This window comes from Neovison vison, chromosome 1 (genome assembly GCF_020171115.1).
Source record: "Neovison vison isolate M4711 chromosome 1, ASM_NN_V1, whole genome shotgun sequence".
Taxonomy (NCBI): Eukaryota; Metazoa; Chordata; class Mammalia; order Carnivora; family Mustelidae; genus Neogale; species Neogale vison.
Genome location: NC_058091.1, coordinates 122,984,404 through 122,990,401, shown reverse-complemented (window position 1 = coordinate 122,990,401; position 5,998 = coordinate 122,984,404).

Genomic DNA, 5,998 nt, shown 5'->3' with positions numbered 1-5,998 from the left:
AGAGGTCTTGCAGCTTGATCAGTGTTGTCTTTTGGCAAGCCATTCACATTTCGGCTAGTGAGATTTGGGTTTAGAAGAAATTTAACTTTATTTAGGGCTTGAGGAACTGAGTTATTTGCCTCTGGAAATTGTGCTATTGATAGGCAAGTTCTTTGTTTGTAGATCTCTAGGACATCTGTAAACCAAGGGAGACTCCTGTCTTGTAGGATTGTGATTTCTGCAAGTTAACTATTTGTTTTTCACTTATGGCAGTCAGGGGTGCCTGAGGAATGTCACACACATTACCTAGGGGAGCAGGTGGAGAGGGGGGTGCAAGGTGCCAGCTTTTGCTTTGTCCTCAGCCAGCCTCCTGCTCCCTCAATAGGAGGAATGTGACTTTCCACCAGGAATCTCCCAGCTGTCTTCATGTTAGTGCCTCATTAGAGGGAAAAACAGCCTTGGCTTGACAATAACCAGGCCTCCAGTATCCTGACAGTCTTCTTTACCATGACAGCCCTTCTGAACACCCCCTTTGTCCTCACCTACCCAACTCCTGTGTATATAAGCAGCCACTCCTCAGGATAGCGGGGCAGCATCTCTTCCTGCCCATCGGTCCTGTCCCCATGCTCTAATAAACCACACAATTTTGCACCAAAGATGTCTCAAGAATTCTGTCTTGGCTCCGGACTCCACCCCACTTCACCTCCCCTATATTCTAAAACTTCATCACACGGAGAAGTGGGGCTCCAACTTTTTGTCTTCCAGGCCAGAGATTTGGAGGCTACTATTGTAAGGACCTATTTTATATTCTTATTTTAGCCAGAGGCTTCCATTGAGGTTAAACAATAACTTTGTTGTTTAACCCTTAAACAGTCCCCCAGGGGACTTAAAAACAAGTCCTGGAAACCAGCCTCAGGTAACAGAGCTCAAATACAAGGGTGGGTCAGGCCAGGCGCATACTATCTCCTAGTTACCAAGGTGATGGGCTAGTTTCCATGGCTACTGTGGGGTGAATTGTAATTCAATTAGCCGCCTGTGTATGGTCAGGCCCAACCACATGGCCTTTGCTCTATAAAAGGTAGTCTTGAAAGCAGAGAGGCGGCTCTGACCAGTCTGTTTGACAGTCAGTTTGATTCTGGATGCTTGGCGCAAAATAAAGCTTTGCTTGACCTTCGCTTTGTATCAGTCTTGCTCCTTTAATCATGGACCCATTATTGGGGTACCCATTTTTGGGGGGGCCTAACACTATTTTCATTTTTTTAAAGATTTTATTTATTTAGGAAGAGAGGTAGGCAGAGAGAGAGAGAGGAGGAAGCAGGCTCCCCATGGAGCAGAGAGCTGGATGTGGGGCTGGATCCCAGGACTCTGGGATCACGACTGGAGCCCAAGGCAGAGGATTTAAACCACTGAGCCACCGAGGAGCTCCTGGAGGCTACTATTTTCATTTTCATCCTCTAAAGCTGTGAGGAAAGACTTTGGGGAACAAAAGCCACATAGAAGGTGTCGAATGGTTCAGTCAGTTAAGCATCTGCCTTCAGTTCAAGTCATGATCCTGATGAGGGAGCAGGAGGCTGGCTGAGGACAGAGCAGAAGCTGGCTCCTCACACCCCCCTCTCCACCCACTCCCCTCCGTAATATGTGTAGCATTCCTCAGGCACCCCTGACTGCCATAAAATGATAAATAGTTAACTTGCAGAGATCACAATCCTGCAGGACAGGAATCTCCCTTGCTCTACAAATGTCCTAGAGATCTACAAACAGGGAGGTTACCTTATCAATAGCACAAGTTTCCAGAGGCAAATAACTCTTAGTTCCCGAAGCCCTAATGTCTCCCTCCCCACCATAAACGGAACTGGAGGAAGCTGAGGTAGAAGGGAATGTAAATGATAGCAGAATCATAACACCCCACCAAGAATCTCCCAACTATCTTGATGTTAATGGCTGGCCTAAAGACGGCATTGATCAAGCCACAAGGGCAAGGCCTCCTACCCGCACCTTGTAGGCCCTGTTTAACATATGAAAACTCCGTTGAAACCTCCCTTCCCCTCACCTTCCCCCAACCACAAGGTATATAACCTGCCATCCCTCACAACCTGGGGCAGCAGCTCTTCCTGCCCACGGGTCCTGTCCCCATGCTTTAATAAACCACCATTTTGCACCAAAGATGTCTCAAGAATTCTTTCTTTTTTTTTTTTAAAGATTCTATTTACTTATTTGACAGAGATCACAAGTAGGCAGAGAGGCAGGCAGAGAGAGAGAGGAGGAAGCAGGCTCCCCGCTGAGCAGAGAGCCCGATGCGGGACTTGATCCCAGCACCCTGAGATCATGACCTGAGCCGAAGGCAGCGGCCTAACCCACTGCGCCACCCAGGTGCCCTCAAGAATTCTTTCTTGGGGACGCCTGGGTGGCTCAGTTGGTTGGACGACTGCCTTCGGCTCAGGGCGTGATCCTGGAGTCCCGGGATCGAGTCCCACATCAGGCTCCCGGCTCCATGGGGAGTCTGCTTCGCTCTCTGACCTTCTCCTCACTCATGCTCTCTCTCACTGTCTCTCTCTCTCAAATAAATAAATAAAATCTTTAAAAAAAAAAAAAAGAATTCTTTCTTGATCATCGGCTCCGGACCTCTGCCCACAGAACCTCACCAAGGTTCTAGAACTTCATCAATCCCATGGTGCAGGGATCGAATCCTGCACTGGTTTCCCTGCTCAGTGGGAAGCCTGCTTCTTCCTCTCCCTGTCTCTGCCTGCCGCTGCCCCAGCTTGTGCTCTCTCTCTGTGTCAAATAAATAAGTAAAATCTTTAAAAACAAACAACAACAATAAACAAACAAGCAAACAAACAAAAACAAAAAGAGCAAACCAGAGCAGATTACCTAGCCCAGTCCCCTGGCAAGGGCAGTACAATTCTGCCTAGGGCATAGACACTTGAGAATCAATGCAACAGTTCCCTCCCAAGAAGATAAGACCCAGAAGAATATCCAGCCTAGACCAAGTTCAGAACAGCAAAACTCCAGCACTAAAACAAAACAAAACAACCTTCCAGCTTGGAGCTCCTGGGTGGCTCTGTGGATTGAGCCTCTGCCTTTAGCTTAGGTCATTATCTCAGGATCCTTGAATCAAGCCCCGCATCGGGCTCTCTGCTCAGAGGGGAGCCTGCTTCCCTCTCTCTCTGCCTGCTTCTCTACCTACTTGTAATCTCTTTCTGTCAAATAAATAAATAAAATCTTTTAAAAACAAAACAAAACTCCTGCTCTAGGGGGAATACAGCACATAGAATTCATGGCTTTTTTCCCCATGATTCTTTAGTCTTTCAACTTTACTTTTTTTATTTCCTTTTTCAAACAATTTATTTTATCAACTCTTTTTAATTTTTTTTAAGATTTTATTTATTTGAGAGTGAGAGAACGAGTGAGAGAGAGAACAAGCAAGGGGAATGGCAGAGAAAGAGGGAGAAGCTGGTTCCCCCACGGCAGGGAGCCTGATGCAGGGCTTGATCCCAGGACTCTGGGATCATGACCTGAGTCAAAGGCAGACACTCAACCAACTGAGCCACCCAGATGCTCCTTATCAACTCCTTTTTTAAATCCTCTGAGATTTTAATTTTCATTTTCATTTTTACATTATGTTCTATCCCTTCATTGTATATAATCTTATTTTTTTGTATATATATTTTTTCTTTCTTTATAATTTTGGGATGCAGTTTCTTCTAACAGACCAAAATACCTCCAAAATCTAGTGTATGGTTCTGTTCTATCAACCTGTCTGATCATATTCAATCTTTTATTTCTTCTTTTTGTTTTTCTTCTTGCTTTATTTTGTTAAAGTCTTTTAAAATTTTCATCTTTACGATTACATTCCATCCTTTCATTGTATTTAATTTTATTTTTGTATATGTAACTTTTTCTTTCTTATTTTTTATTTTTTAACTTTTCTTTATTTACAATTTTGAGATGTAGTTTCTTCTAACAAACTGACCAAAATACACTTGGGAAATAGTGTATTGCTTAGTTTTTTTCACCTGTTTGTATCCCTTCCTTTTTTGGGAAATAGTGTATTGCTTAGTTTTTTTCACCTGTTTGTATCCCTTCCTTTTTTGTTGTTGTGGCTTTTCTCTCATTCATTTTTTCTTTCTTTTAATTTACATTTTTATAGTTACATTCTATCCTCTCATTGTATTTAATTTTATTTTTGTACATATATAAGTTTTTATTTCTTTATAATTTGGAATCTAATTTTCTAAAAAACAGACTAAAATACAAACAGAATCCAGTATTTTGCTCTATTCTGCTCACCTGTCTGATTATATTCTCTTTTTCTTTCTCTCTCTCTCTTTTTTCACCCTGGTGTCAGGTCTCTACTGATTTGTTTAGTGTATATTAATCTGGAGTCATTGTTGCCATTTTAGTATTTTGTTCTTTCATTCATCCATTCTTCCCTGGACAGAATGACAAGATAGAATACTCACCTTGAAAAAGAGAACAAGAGGAAGTACTGACTGCTAGGGACCTAATCAGTATGGGCATAAGTAAGACATCAGAACTAGACTTCAAAATAATGATTATAAATATATTATCTGGGCTTGAAAAAGCAAAGATGCCAGAAAGTCCCTTTCCAGAGAAATAAAAGAACTAAAATGTAACCAAGTCGAAATAAAAAAAGGCTATTAAAGAGAGGCAATAAAAAATGGAGTCTCTAACTGCTAGGATAAATGAGGCAGAAGAAAATTAGTGATATAGAAGATCAAATGATAGAAAATAAAGCAGCTGGGAAAAAGATAAACAACTACTAGATCACAAGGGGAGAATTCCAGAGATAAGTGATACAATAAAAGGAAACAGTATTAGAATAACTGGATCCCAGAAGAAAAGAAGAGAAAAGAAGGGCGGTAAAGTATATTGGAGCAAATTATAGCAGAGAACTTCCATAATCTGGGAAAGGAAGCAGGCATCAAAATCTAGGAGGCACAGAGAACCCCCCTCAAAATCAATAAAAATAGGTCAACACCCTGACACATAATACTGAAACTTAAGAATCTGAGAGGCACAGAGAAAATCCTGAAAGCAGCTCAGGACAAGAGGTCTGTAACCTACAATACAAGGCTAGGAACATTAGATTAACAAGAGATCTAGCCACAGAGACCCAGCAGGCCAGAAAGGACTGGTGGGATATATTCAGGGTGCTAAACAAGAAAAACATGCAGCCAAGGATATTTTATCCAGCTAGGATGTCATTCAAAATAGAAGGAGTGATAAAAAGTGGCCAGGACAAACAAAAAAATAAAAGAATTTGTGATTACCAAATAAGCCCTACAATAAATATTAAAAAGGGTCCTCTAAGCAAAGAGAGAGCCAAAATAACACAGACCAGAAAGGAACAGAGAACAGAGACAATATACAGAAAATCACTGTAATTTACAGGCAATATGATGGCACTGAATTCATATCTTTCAATAGTTATTCAGATGTATGGGATAAATGCCCAAATCAAAAGACACAGAGTATCAGATTGGATAAAAAAGCAAGACCCATCCATGTGCTGTCTGCAAGAGACTCATTTTAGACGCAGACACCTCCAGATATAAAGTGAGGGGGTAGACCAATGTTCATAGCAGCAGTGTCCACAATAGCCAAGCTGTGGTAGGTCCAAGATCTCCTTCAACAGATGAATGGATAAAGATGTGGTTCATGGGGCGCCTGGGTGGCTCAGTGGGTTAAAGCCTCTGCCTTCGGCTCAGGTCATGGTCCTGGGATCGAGCCCCGCATTGGGCTCTCTGCTCGCCAGGGAACCCGTTTCCTCCCTCTCTCTCTCTGCCTGCCTCTCTGCCTACTTGTGATCTGTCTGTCAAACAAATAAATAAAAATCTTTAAAAAAAATAAAGATGTGGTTCATATATACGATGGAATATTACTCAGCCATCAGAAAGGATGACCATCTACTGTTTATTTGCATTGACATGGATGGAAGTGGAGGGGATTACATTAAGGGAAATAAGTAGAGAAAGACAATTATCATACAGTTTCA